We start from the raw sequence: 15,161 nt of genomic DNA, 5'->3' as shown, positions 1-15,161 counted from the left end.
TTTCCATGTAATTACAGACAAAAGACATCAGTGTGAAGACGAGGAGTATTTACTACACACTGTAATTCCAATGAGCACCTGGCATGTAGTGTACAGACAGCATCACATTGGCCGATTACAGGGTATAATTGGTATGGGAATATGGGTGCATATAACAGAAAATGGGTGAAATAACATAAAAAAACAGAACAGATCCCGAAAACCGGCAGTTATTATCACATTATTTATTGCTTTTAAGCAAAATGGGGCACAGGAAATCTAGATGCCCAGGATCGGGGAGACCAGACAGCAATACAGAACAGAATATTGCTTCTGATATATGTTCTTCTTTTCCACTTGCTGTCAGTGAATAGAAACATTCATTGCTTCCGTGCAACTCGTATTGGTAATGTGCTGCATGTTTACTGTTCCATTCCTGACCTGTCTCTACTAACAAGCATTGCAGCTGTGTGAGCAGTATCCACTCACTGAAAGCAAGCAGAGAGTTTCAAAATAAAGAGAAATAGAAAAGGATTTTCCTGAAGTCGCCACTAGGGGGGGCTCAGTGCATACAGACTTTTACCATTTCCATTTATTTTGATGGTAACTATTTACTTTGCACTGAGCTACATTGAGAAATATGATGTTCAGAATGGGCTCCATATTTATAAAGCACCTGCTCCACTTTTTCTGACATGAAATTGATTAAAGTAAGCAAAAGTTTTACTTTTTTTTAAACTTTTTCTATTAATAAAATCCTACACACAAAAAAAAAGTAAATTCATCAGTAAGTCTCACTGGGGGCATATACTAAAGTATTATTTCGGTTTACACCCCTGATGCTGGGAATTGTAGTTTCACCACAGCTGGCATCAGGTCTAGATGGTAATCTGCCTCACCGGTAGGCCGGTCTGTAGGGGGAACGCCTGACATAATTACACAGGTATTGCACTAATGGTCAAACCCAACAGTATCAGTGCAGTTTGGAGACTAGGAAAGCACAAGGACCTATGATGACATCATCACAGGTCCTCAACTTCCTAAGAGAGTAAAGGAACTGCACTTATATTGAGTGCCGTTTCAAGTTTAGGAGGGTGCAGGACCTGCCTGTGATGACATCATCACAGGTTCTTGAGAGTATGGAGGGGAAATGCAGAAGAAGCATCTCCCTCTAACTCCAGCCAACTGCTAGTGTTATGTCCTGCTAGTCTGCAAGACATGTGGGAAATGTAAATGAGGAGAGTTTTACTGCCAGTGGGGAAGGGGTGGTCAGTGCTCAGAGACAGTGCTGCTGCCAGTGGTAAGGGCCGGTCAGTACCCAGAGACAGTGCTGCTGTTAGAAGTGAAGGGGTGGTCAGTACCCAGAGACAGTGCTGCCACCAGTGGTGTAAGAGTGGTCAGTACCCAGAGACAGTGCTGTTGCCAGTGGGGGAGAGATAGTACCCAGAGATGGTGCTGCTGTTAGTGGTGAAGGGGTGGTCAGTACCCAGAGACAGTGGTGAAGGGGTGGTCCGTACCTAGAGACAGTGCTGCTGCCAGTGGTGAAGGAATAGTCAGTACCCAGACAGTGCTGCTGCCAGTAGGGGAGGAATGGTCAGGGGACAATACTGCCATCAGTGACCGACAATACTGCTGCCAGTGGTGACGGGGTGGTGTGTACCTAGAGAAAGCTCTGCTGCCAGTGGGGGAGGGATGGTCAGTACCTAGAGACAGTGCTGCTGCTAGTAGGGGAGGAATGGTCAGCATCCAGAGACAGTGCTGCTGCCAGTGGTGAAGGGGTGGTCAGTACCTAGAGACAGTGCTGCTGCCAGTGGTGAAGGGATGGTCAGTACCTAGAGACAGTGCTGCTGCCAGTGGTGAAGGGGTGGTCATTACCTAGAGACAGTGCTGCTGCCAGTGGTGAAGGGGTGGTCATTACCTAGAGACAGTGCTGCTGCCAGTGGTGAAGGGGTGGTCATTACCTGCTGCTGCCAGTTTTCTGGCTGTGTAAAAAGGAAGCAGAGGATTTGGAGCTCTGTATCCAAAAATTAGGAGCTCCAACCCCTATAAAGGTATATTATGAGCAGTGGGATCAGACCGTTGCGATCCTCAGTGATGACAGCGGTCCATTGCCCCCATATGAATGGGGTGGCAGGTTGTGTGCGTCCACTGCAGCTCCATTCATTCTCTATGGGACTGCTGGAGATTGCAGTCCTGTGGTTCGGGGATATGTTTCATACTCAATTACCACAGTTCACATTGATGACAGTTATATGACAAAAATTCAGCTCTGCCACGTCTAATATAATACGTAGTCCTCACCACTCAACCTTTGCCATGTCAAAGGTCAGCGCTAGCAGAGGTTGAACATGACAAACATTAGTTTTAGATAAGGGATGGGAACAGTCCATGGATGAGTCAATGGTGGCTTATGTAATACTGGAAAACATCCCCGGCAATCAGCTGCTTTTGGAAGCACGTCTTAACAAGAACTGGACAGTCGTGAGAATTTCTTACATTATGTGAGCAAATATGTCCACCAAAAGTTTGGGTCCCATAGACCCTCATGATAACCAAACAGGTAACTTCCTGTGTGGGCAATGCAAAAAATCTATGTCTGCATTGGCGGTGGCCAGTCATTGACCCATGTCCACTCCTGTACACACAGACCTCCACCTTTTAGCACCATCTCGCTTTAAGATCCAATATTGTTTGCTCATTATATTTCTTAAAATATCTTTTTAATGTATGTAGCAGCTCCATTTTCATAAAATATAGGCCTCTGAATCTCCTACATGGAATGACAATATTCAGTCTTCGTGCAGTCACCACTAGAGGGAGCACAGGAGCTTACAGCAACATGTATGAAGTAAGCTCCAGAGCTCCCTCTAGTGGTGGGTGCAGGCAGCCAGGATTTTCTAATTTTATGCATGGGATTTGGAGCTCTGTATCAGAAAAGTAAAGTTCTCCTCAATATCCTCCCATACCACCTACACACACCAGGTATAGCTGTCCCTACCTGGTAGAAACAATGTCATTTTTTGGTGATTTTCTTTTCCTGAATAACACAAATATTTTCTGTATGTCTCTTTCTCTTTAGCTGCAATAGTTTTGACTGCTCATTTGCTTTTTATCCCTGCTCCTTTAGATCGGATTAGGGCAGACTACTGGCTCCCGCTTCTCATGATTAATGTAAAAAATAAAAATTAGACATCATAAAGTACATGACATTCTTTTTCTAACAAGGATAGAACCAGCCCTGCACCTCACATGGATCCAGAGATCTCCCCATTTATTACTGCAATTGTTCTGTTCTTATTTATTTCAGGGGGCATGTCCTCTCTGCTACAGCTGATGGCAGTGGAAGGATGGACCTGAGCATCTATGTCAACCTCAGTGAGCTGGACAGAAAATTTTAGAAAAAGGGCAAACACCAGGTGGCGCTACACAGATAGATTTCATTGAATAACTCAGCAGCTATACAAAATTTTTAATTACTTGCAATTTCAAAAGTATTCAGATCCAGGTGCTGGTTTGAAAAACTTTCAGTTTTTTTTGCCTTCCTCTTGATCAGCTTGCAGGATAACAGACTGGACTAGATGGCCAGATGTCTTTTTCAGCCTTATAAACCATGTTACTATGTCATTGTCTGATAGTAGCGTCTGAAATCCACTTTGGGTCTCACCAGCAGCTTAGTTTTCTATTTATCCCTTATGCTTTACACTGCAGCTCAGTTCATCCTGATTAATTGATTTGTGTAAGCACTTAATCGCCAAGAAAGCAGTGTATGGAGGGTGTAGGATAACCATAAATTCCAAATAATTGTCCCCCTATGCACCGCTGTGTGGAGGACATACTACTCCGTCGGGATAGTGAGCACATTCCTATAGTTTTGCAGTTCATTTGTAAATGAGTTTTGTGACTCGACACATCTCTGCTAATTCAATGTGCCGCCTCTTTAAAATTCAAAGGGACATAAAACATTCCTCACATTTGCAGCAGACCTTTGAAGTGACCGTGAGATGCGCAGCGTCTTCTCGGTGGAGCAGCGTGCCCTGTAATTGACGGCGGTTACAATGTATCTAATGACATTGTTGCAAGCGACGGACTGTAATTATGACGTTTATATGCATATCCCCCTGATCCTCTCTGGTGTTTTTACACGGAAATAACTGCGCAGAAAACTTCAAAGGAAACTTTTTCCTGTGACCTTGTAGGAAGCAATAAAGATCAATGAACATTTTCCTTTCAGAATAATTTTTTTTAGAATTGTGGAGATTCTGCCAAATGTGAACCTAGCCTGTGCCACACAGACTGCAGGACCCCGAGACCTCCAACCCACCCCCAACTCCTCACAATTCAAACCATCCAGTCTTAGGTCACCATAGAACCTTAAAGGGGTATTCCCATCTAGACATTTGTGGCATATCGCTGTCAGAAAGATACGGGTCCAACCTCTGGGACCTACTCATATCTTGAGAATGGGGTCCGTGAAATTAAGCAGAGCACGCTGCGGCGTGCGGCGTGCTTTTCATTCACGCACTCGGCTATTTTCAGAGGTCCTATAGCAGTGAAATCCAAGGTCCACTCCATTCATCGCTATGGGACTGCCAGAAATAGCCGAGCCAACGCTCACTCTACTGCTCCCATAGAAGTAAATTGAGAGTGGCAGTGCTCTCACTTCACTTTTGGAGCCCCCGTCCTTTAGATAGGAATTGGGTCTAGAGGTGGGACCTTGCATCTGACAGTTATGGCATAGCCTAGCGATATGCCACTGCCACAAATGTTTAGGCTACTTTCACACTTGCGGCAGAGTGATCCTGCAAGCAGTTCCGTCTCCGGAATTCGGCAAAACGTATGCCAACTGATGGCATTTGTAAGACTGATCAGGATCCTGATCCGTCTTAGGGCTCTTTCACATCTGCGTTATTGTCTTCCGGCATAGAGTTCCGTCGTCGGGGCTCTATGCCGGAAGAATACTGATCAGGATTATCCTAATGCATTCTGAATGGACAGTCCGTCCTTCAGGATGCATCAGGATGTCTTCCGTTCCGGAACGGAACGTTTTTTGGCCGCAGCAAATAGCGCAGCATGCTGCGCTTTTTGCTCCGGCCAAAAATCCGGAACACTTGCCGCAAGGCCGGATCCGGAATGAATGCCCATTTAAAGGCATTGATCCGGATGCGGCCTTAAGCTAAACGTCGTTTCGGCGCTTTGCCGGATCCGACGTTTAGCTTTTTCTGAATGGTTACCATGGCTGCCGGGACGCTAAAGTCCTGGCAGCCATGGTAACAGGGGCGTAGCGTGGGGGGGGCCGGAGGGGCCGTTGCCCCGGGCGCCAAATTGCAGGGGGCACCAGGCAGCCGAAACTTCAATGAGGGCTACGGGAGCCTATGGCTCCCGTCCCCTCCGTTATGCCCCATAGGCTTCAGGCCTAGTGGCCTGAAGCCTATAAGGCAGTAGAGCGATGCAGGACTCGGTCACGATAACCTCACTGTGACCTCCTGCGTCGGGTCTCGCGAGATGACGCGATGACGCGGCGCAGGAAGGCACAGTGAGGCGTTCGTGACCGCCTGCGGCGGGAACAAGCAGGGATGGAGATGGGTAAGTATTTTTTTTTTTATGTTACCTTTCCTAATTGCAGTGCAGAGGCTCTGGGGGCAGTATGGGGGGTGGGAGAGGACTGGAGCAGAAAGGCTATGGCATTGGCATAGTAATAAGAGGGGGCGATTATATTAGCAAAGAGGGGGACATTACATTAGCAAAGAGGGGGCCAGTACATTAATAACAAAGAGGGGGATATTATATTAGCAAAGAGGGGGCCAGTACATTATTAATAAAAAGGGGGGCATTATATTAATAAAAAGGGGGGCATTATATTAATAATAAAGAGGGGGCCAGTACATTAATATAATGGCCCCCTCTTCATTATTAATGTAATGGCCCCCTCTTTGTTATTAATGTAATGACCCCCTCTTTGTTATTAATGTAATGACCCCCTCTTTGTTATTAATGTAATGGCCCCTCTTTGCTGATATAATGGCCCCCTCTTTATTATTAATGTAATGGCCCCCTCTTTTTATTAATGTAATGGCCCCCTCGTTGTTATTAATATAATGGCCCCCTCTTTATTATTAATGTAATGGCCCCTCTTTGCTAATATAATGGCCCCCTCTTTTTATTAATGTAATGGCCCCCTCGTTGTTATTAATATAATGGCCCCTCTTTATTATTAATGTAATGGCCCCTCTTTATTATTAATGTACTGGCCCCCTCTTTGCTAATATAATGGCCCCCTCTTTATTATTAATGTAATGGCCCCTCTTTATTATTAATGTACTGGCCCCCTCTTTGTTATTAAAGAGGGGGCCAGTACATTAATAATAAAGAGGGGGCCATTATAATACTCAGGGGGAATAATATTATGGGGAATGAAAGCTATCTGTCTGGCTCTAGCTCAGTATTGGGGGGCAGCAGGATGACAGTGTTGAGATACCAGGAAGGAGAGCATGATAGTAAAGTGAGGAACCTAAAAAAATTTCGGTGAAACTGCAGAGACGAGAAGCGGCTGAAAGAAGTTATCATGGCGGTCTTATCTCTGAATGAAGACGTCGAGGAGAGTCTACATCACAGGAGACGTCACTGGATGTAACAGGTATGGTGCGGTATTCTACTGTAATAATAATGTCCATCCACATATCTGTTTCATGGTAGGGTTGAGGGAGAAGATTGAGAATTTGGCCCATACTGCCGCATTCTGGCCCCAGACTTCAGGTCACACTGTGTGTGTTCTGAATTCTGGGGCCTCACACCCATCTACTACATTATCTGTACTCAGAGAGTTATCTCTGTGTTATCTGAGGTGTTACATAGGACTGCTAGTGATCTACTATAGTATCTGTTAAAAGTGGCGTGCCTGGGGTAGGCGCGGGGGGGGCGCAATTTTTGGCTTGCCCCGGGTGCTGGCAACCCACGCTACGCCACTGCATGGTAAAGTGTAGCGGGGAGCGGGGAGCAGCATACTTACCATCCGTGCGGCTCCCGGGGCGCTCCAGAGTGACGTCAGGGCGCCCCAGGCGTATGGATGACGTGATCGCATGGATCACATGATCCATGCACATGGGGCGCTCTGACGTCACTCTGGAGCGCCCCGGGAGCCGCGCGGACTGTAAGTATACCGCTCCCCCGCTCCCCGCTCCTACTATGGCAACCAGGACTTTAATAGCGTCCTGGGTGCCATAGTAACACTGAAAGCATTTTGAAGACGGATCCGTCTTCAAATGCTTTCAGTACACTTGCGTTTTTCCGGATCCGGCGTGTAATTCCGGCAAGTGGAGTACACGCCGGATCCGGACAACGCAAGTGTGAAAGAGGCCTTTAAAATGCCTGATCAGTCAAAAAAATGCATTGAAATGCCGGATCCGTCTTTCCGGTGTCATCCGGTAAAACGGATCCAGCATTTATTTTTTTCACCTATGGATCCAGCACTTATACATTCCTATGGAAAAAAAATGCCGGATCCGGCATTCAGGCAAGTCTACAGTTTTTTTCCCGAAGATAAAACCGTAGCATGCTACGGTTTTCTCTTTTGCCTGATCAGTCAAAATGACTGAACTGAAGACATCCTGATGCATCCTGAACAGATTACTCTCCAGTCAGAATGCATGGGGATATGCCTGATCAGTTCTTTTCCGGCATTGAGCCCTTTTGACAGAACTCAGTGCCGGAAAAGAAAAGTATTTGCCCGTGGGCACTGCCCTGCAAACATGGGGGAGGCATAATCATTACCTATTGTATTATTCTAATAGGTAACAGCTAGGGCTGGGTTAACACCACAGTTTTGCTTTCTGATTTTCTGAAAAAACAAAACAAAAACAGATCCTGTATTTTAAGTATCCGTTATGCACATTTGCACTTATTTTCCATCTAAAATAACGGATCTCAGACGGAAATTGCTAAAACGGATGTAAAATGTGCACAACTGATGCTTAAAATGCAGGATCTGTTTTTTAGTTTTTTGGGGGGGAGTTTGCCCCCTTTTGTAATTGTAGCTATAACAGCCTTCCACTCTTCTAGAAAGGGTTTACACAAGATTTTAGAGTGTTTTTATGGGAATTTGCGCCAATTCAGCCAGAAGAACGACAGGAACTGGTGTTGGGGTATGACCACACGTTCAGGTTTCTTGATGCAGTTTTGGAAGCCAAAACCAGGAGGGAAGTAAAAAGAGAAGTCCTATGTGTCCTTTACACGTTCTCTCCTTTTATGATCCCCTCCCGATTTGGGCCTCCAAAACTGCATGCAGAAGCCTGAACGTGTGTCCGTACCTTGGAACGATGGGATTGATGTCAGGGTTCTGTCCAGCCACTCAGGTTCCTCCACATCACACATATGGGGTCATTTCTGAACATTTTTAAGCCAGTTTTTGTGACCCCCCCTTTTGTGACCTTTTGAACTCCTGTGCTACAGTATTTTGTTGCACTGGCGCTTTTGCTCCATGGTCAACTTGTTGGAGTGTTGATGGTGTGGCGGGGCGTGCCATATGTGTTGGCGAAAAACGACTTCAACCAGGGGCTGGTCTAGTTTTTCTGCCAAGCACACGGACTACTGAAGGTATGCCTAATTTATGATGAAGCACATGCCTCTTCATAAATTTGGAGCAGCTTCCACCAGCAAAGGGGAGTAAAAGACTGGCGTAAATAGGCGGTCTTTTGAAATGACCCCCCGTGTATTTATAGACCTTGTTTTGTTCAACAGGTCAGTCATGTTGGAACTCAGAAGGACCTTCCCCAAAAACACTTTAACCACAAAGTTGGAAGTGACAGTTATGTAAAATGTCTTGGTATGCTCTTCATTGCCCACAGCCCCAGACCATTATCCCGACCCCCACCGAATGTTATAGTAGGCGCTATGCATTCGGTAGGTAGTATCGTCTTGAAATCCTTGTCTGTCGTGAAAACTGGTTCCACTGCCCCAGAGTCCAGTCCGCAGACACTTGGCATTGTGCACAGTGATCTTAGGCTTGTGTGCAGATCATCTTCCATAGTTCCAGTTCTAAAGCTGATGTCACTTCCAGAGACAGTTTCTAACCCCGAAACGATTGACACACCTAAGGAAGCCATGTTGTGTAATTCAGCACTTGATGTCTACACTCGGTCAGTTTGCATGGTCTACCAATTCATGGCTGAGCCCATATCCATTTCCACTTCACATATTATTTACCAGGGGCAGATCAGAAATTTCACAGACTGACTTGTGGACATGGTGGCGTTCAATGACAGTGCCAACATGGTCTACAGTCACTGATCTCTTCAGTATGCCCCAGGCTACTACCAATGTATGTCTGTGGAGATTACTTGGCTGTGTGCTGAAACATCTGAACTCATTGGGAATCATTTATCAGAATAAACAGCATTTTACACCAGTCTTTGATGTCCCCTGCGATGCCAGAGGACGCACTTAATTTATGATGAGGTGCACGTCTCTTCATAACCTAGGTGCATCCTCTGGTAGTCCTTGTGCCTAGTTTGAGAACTACTCCAGTCCCTGATTGGAGTAGTTATCAATCATCATTTATGCCTGTTAGTAAGTTATCCGGGGCCGATAGCCCGCACTGGCCTGGCCCCCGCCATGCCTCCTTTACCTTCCAAATTGTGTGGCACAATCCTTTAAAAAGTCTTGCAACTTTTTTTAACTCCAAAAACTGGCATAGCCTTCGTAAAAAAATAACCCTCACTTTATTGGGAGGGAGGATCGAGCATGTGCGATCAATACTGCACTCTATTCAACCTGTGTATGGTCGCTCATACTGCGCATGCGCTGTGGTAAAAATGTATTCTTTTTTCTCCAACGGACCTATGCAAGTGCAGTGAAGGCCAGGCTTGGGCCTTTTTTAATTACCATGATGCATTATTCCTCCGCATGGCCCTAAGTTGCAGGCCGAGAGAACACCTCTGGAGTGCTCCTGCTTTCCCTGAGTGTTGAAGAATTCTCTTTTGCTGAATTGAGTTAAACTGTTATATTCCTGAGTAAGTGTCCATGTGTTTAACTTGTACAAGATATTTGGCAAGCAGGCCTAAAGGGCAAAAAGGTCACTGTTAGAGACTCTTTTCAGATGATCGCCCCTTGTTCTGGTTGTGCCATCTGCAAGCCTTTCACTGTGGAGCGTGCTGGTGAAATGTCGGGTAACCCACAGATGAACCTGAAGGTACAATACAATTTCAGGTCCCACATTAGTGGCTCACTCCTGCCATGACTGGTGGAGAATGTCCACTTTTAGCTGCAGGGAAAGTGTGTACCTGGCGCGTGGTCGATGTCCATGTGTTGAACTGTTTAGCCAAAGCCATCTAGTGAAGACAGTTATTACAAGTTGAAGAACATTGTCTGAGATAGTCCTGGTTAGAACCAGTCGTAAGTGATTTTGATCTTCTCTTGCGTCCTCCTTTTACACTTCTCAGAGAATTGTTCCAGAATGCTTTGTCTGCCATGTGCGGGACTCTGAGCATCTGAAGCAAGAACTCACATAATTACAGACAACTCAACATTGAAGAACCACACGATCACATTACTGGTCTTGGTGTGGTGACTACTTGACGGAGGAGGAACTAGTAAGAAATGGTAACTTTCTATATAAAACAGACTTAAAATACTGATCATCTTCAGACTGCAGGACACCCGTCCATTCAAAGAGACTGTAGGTTTCTAGATGTTGTGAAACTACAACTCTCATCATGCTTTGACAGTTGCAGGCTCTACTAAGTGAACTGAGATAACAAATAACCTATTAGATCTTAACTCTTCCTGACCCTGCAATTTTAAATTTTTTTTGAAAATGTTTTACTCCCTGCCTAACTTTTTTATTTTTCCAGTCACATAGCCATATGAGGTCTTATTTTTGCAGGACAAGTCATACTTTCTAATGGCGCCATTTTACTTTAATATTGCATATGATGTAGTGGGAAGCTGGGAATAAATCCAAATGGGATGGAATTGGGTAAAAAACACAATTTTGCAACCGTTTATTGGTTTTGTTTTTACAACTTTACCTATACAGTAAGGGCTTATGTCCGCAAACGGAAGGGCTCAGTGCCCGTGCTGCTGACCACAAATAGCAGCACTGGCCATGTGCACTCTGTGCTGCAGATGCCGACCCATTGACTTGAATGGGTCCATGATCCACAAATTAAGGCCTCATGCACACGACAGTATTTTTTCACGGTCCGCAAAACGGGGTTCCGTTGGTCCGTGATCCGTGACCGTTTTTTCGTCTGTGGGTCTTCCTTGATTTTTGGAGGATCCACGGACATGAAAAAAAAGTCGTTTTGGTGTCCGCCTGGCCGTGCGGAGCCAAACGGATCCGTCCTGAATTACAATGCAAGTCAATGGGGACGGATCCGTTTGACGTTGACACAATATGGTGCAATTGCAAACGGATCCGTCCCCATTGACTTTCAATGTAAAGTCAGGAGTCCCTATCGGAGTTTTCTCCAATCCGATGGTATATTTTAACTTGAAGCGTCCCCATCACCATGGGAACGCCTCTGTTAGAATATACCATCGCATTTGAGTTACAACGTGAAAACTCATATCCGACAGTATATTCTAACACAGAGGCGTTCCCATGGTGATGGGGACGCTTCTAGTTAGAATATACTACAAACTGTGTACATGACTGCCCCCTGCTGCCCGGCAGCACCCGATCTCTTACAGGGGGCTGTGATCAGCACAATTAACCCCTCAGGTGCCGCACCTGAAGGGGTTAATTGTGCGTATCATATCCCCCTGTAAGAGATCAGGGGCTGCCAGGCAGCAGGGGGCAGACCCCCCTCCCTCCCCAGTTTGAATATCATTGGTGGCCAGTGTGCGGCCCCCCTCCCTCCCTCTATTGTATTTCTAACATTGGTGGCCAGTGTGCGGCCCCCCCCTCCCTCTATTGTATTTATAACATTGGTGGCAGTGTGCGCACCGCCCCCCCCCCTCCCGATCATTGGTGGCAGTGGAGTTCCGATCGGAGTCCCAGTTTAATCGCTGGAGCTCCGATCGGTAACCATGGCAACCAGGACGCTACTGCATTCCTGGTTGCCATGGTTACTTAGCAATATTAGAAGCATCATACTTACCTGCTGGCTGCTGCGCTGTCTGTGACCAGCCGGGAGCTCCTCCTACTGGTAAGTGACAGATCATTAAGCAATGCGCCGCACAGACCTGTCACTTACCAGTAGGAGGAGCTCCCGGCCGGTCACAGACAGCGCAGCAGCCAGCAGGTAAGTATGATGCTTCTAATATTGCTAAGTAACCATGGCAACCAGGACTGCAGTAGCGTCCTGGTTGCCATGGTTACCGATCGGAGCCCCAGCGATTAAACTGGGACTCCGATCGGAACTCCGCTGCCACCAATGATCGGGGGGGGGGGGGGAGAGGGGAGGCCGCACACTGGCCACCAATGTTATAAATACAATAGAGGGAGGGAGGGGCGGCGGGGGGGCACACACTGGCCACCAATGAAATTGAAACTGGGGAGGGAGGGGGGTCTGCCCCCTGCTGCCTGGCAGCCCCTGATCTCTTACAGGGGGCTATGATAAGCACAGTTAACCCCTCAGGAGCAGCACCTGAGGGGTTAATTGTGCTGATCACGGCCCCCTGTAAGAGATCGGGTGCTGCCAGGCAGCAGGGGGCAGTCATGTACACAGTTCGTAGTATATTATAACTAGAAGCGTCCCCATCACTATGGGAACGCCTCTGTGTTAGAATATACTGTCGGATCTGAGTTTTCACGAAGTGAAAACTTAGCTCTGAAAAAGCTTTTATGCAGACGGATCTTCGGATCCGTCTGTATGAAAGTAACCTACGGCCACGGATCACGGACACGGATGCCAATCTTGTGTGCATCCGTGTTTTTTCACGGACGCATTGACTTGAATGGGTCCGTGAACCGTTGTCCGTCAAAAAAATAGGACAGGTCATATTTTTGGGACGGACAGGATACACAGATCACGGAGGCGGATGACAAACGGTGCATTTTCCGAGTTTTCAACGGACCCATTGAAAGTCAATGGATCCGCAGAAAATCACGGAAAACGGAACAACAACACCATATTCTGACCTTCATAAAAAAAAAAAATATATTTATGTTTTTGTGAGGTAATCTGTAGTTTTTATTGATACCATTTTAAGGTGTGTTTGACTTTTTGTTCAGTTTTTTGGGAACCGAAGCAACAAAAAAATGGCAAATCAGCCATTTTAATTTTTGTTATGCTGTTCACCATAAAGGATAAATATTTTTTATAATTTAATAGTACAGGTGTTTTGGGACCTGGCAATGCCTGATCTTTATTTTCTATTATCTGATATTTATTTTTAATATGGGAAAAGATTTGAATTAGAAAAAATTGAAACATAATTTATTTTAATTTTTTTAAAACTATTTTCACTTTTTTCTCTCACTTAATTTAAGTTCCACTAGGGGACTTTAACATGCAATCATCTGATTGCTTCTCCTATAGAATGCAATGTTACATTGATTCATTCATAGGAACATCGCTGTGACAGGCCTCAGATCCCTAAGAGGGCCCAGGGCAGTGGTCGCAATTGACCATGGTATCTGTAGGTTTAAACTGCTGCAATCAGCATTATCTCTGATCCCGGACATTGACTCTGGGTGTCTGATGTGTAAAACAGCAGGCACCTGGCGGCTATGGCACCCACTCAGTTTCTGAGCAGGCACCATCTTTAAAGTTTGGACTTCCGATGTACATGTATAAAATTAAAGTGGTCATGAAAATGTTCTGTATAGATAAAGAATAATTTCATTTGGTTGGTCCAAGAAACCCGAGTCCAACAAAATAAAAAGTGTTGCTGATATTACTGGAGTGAGCTGCATCTGGCCAGAATTACTGGTAGCCATTAAAGAAAATTGATGGGATCGCAGGTAAGAAGACACCTTTCTATGATGTCCATGCAGGGAGTCAAAGCTGTTAGGAGAGATGAATCTCACAGCCACTCTACTGATCACTTTAGGAGGGTGTTACATTCCTCTCCAGGTTCCTGTGTGTTCTCCATTTCTCTTTCTCCACAACACCTTGCTGCCTTAGCAGATGCTCTGTTGCTATGTTCTAGATGATTTTTCCTGGGCATGTTCTATGACATCACCAAGGCTTGATGGTTAAACCCAGGTGGGCCTAACACTCATTTCCTGTTGATCAAGGTAGAAACCTTTCCTGGCTCCTGGCCATTTGCTGTTTTGCATTATGCTGTTCTGGTATTGCCTCCTGATCTTGGCTCTATTCCTGACCTCACCGTTGCCTTGTCCTCCTGTTTAATCTGGTTCTAACATGTGCTGCTTCCTGTTCTTATCCCTGACCTCAAATGGCACTGTTGTGATTCTGACCTTCAGCTTACCGTGGCTACACATCTCGATTAGAGGCCTGATGCCATCCACATGTCTTCCTGTCTACTAACCCCATCTTGATTCCTGACTTCACTACTTTCTTAGTACCACAGTCGCCGATCAGAGACTACTGCGGGGATTCCTGACCTGGCGATACCTTGAAGCGAAGTCCAAATCCCTGCACAGCGGTTAAAGAATGGATACCAGGGAATCCTTTAGACTTTAGACAGTTTTAATGTGATAGGAGGCCCCCTTAAAGGGGTTGTCTCACTAGGATATGCCACCAATGTCAGATAGGTGCGGGTTCCACCTCTGGGACCTTAACCTGTATCCAGAATGGGACCACGGAAGTCAGCGGAGAGCAGCTACGCATGCGCGGCTGCCCTCCATTTACTATGGGACTGCCAAAATTAGCTGAGCACAGGCTTAACTATTTCCATCAGTACCACAGAAGTGAATGGAGTGGTGGCCCCGCTTGTGCAAGGTACCCTCCATTTATTTCTATTGGATTTCCAAAAATAGCTGAGTATGCTTGCTTGGCTTCTTGGCTTTTTTTTGGGGGGGGGGGGGGGAATTCCCATAAAACTGAATAAAGTGCACGCTGTGCATTCGTGGTGCACTCTCCCTCATTTTTGGGGTTTCAGAGGTGGAACCTGCACCTTTCTGACTTAGCAATATGCCATCAAAGTCACAGATTAAATAACCCCTTTAACTTAAGCTAATATAAAGACATGACTTCCTCCCACAAGATCATCCTGCGCTTCTCCTGCTGCTGACATCATGCCCATCGCCCCAGGGTGTTTGATCCAGACCGAGATCC

This window comes from Bufo gargarizans, chromosome 6 (assembly GCF_014858855.1).
Source record: "Bufo gargarizans isolate SCDJY-AF-19 chromosome 6, ASM1485885v1, whole genome shotgun sequence".
Taxonomy (NCBI): domain Eukaryota; kingdom Metazoa; phylum Chordata; class Amphibia; order Anura; family Bufonidae; genus Bufo; species Bufo gargarizans.
Note: the sequence above shows the minus strand (reverse complement) of the source record.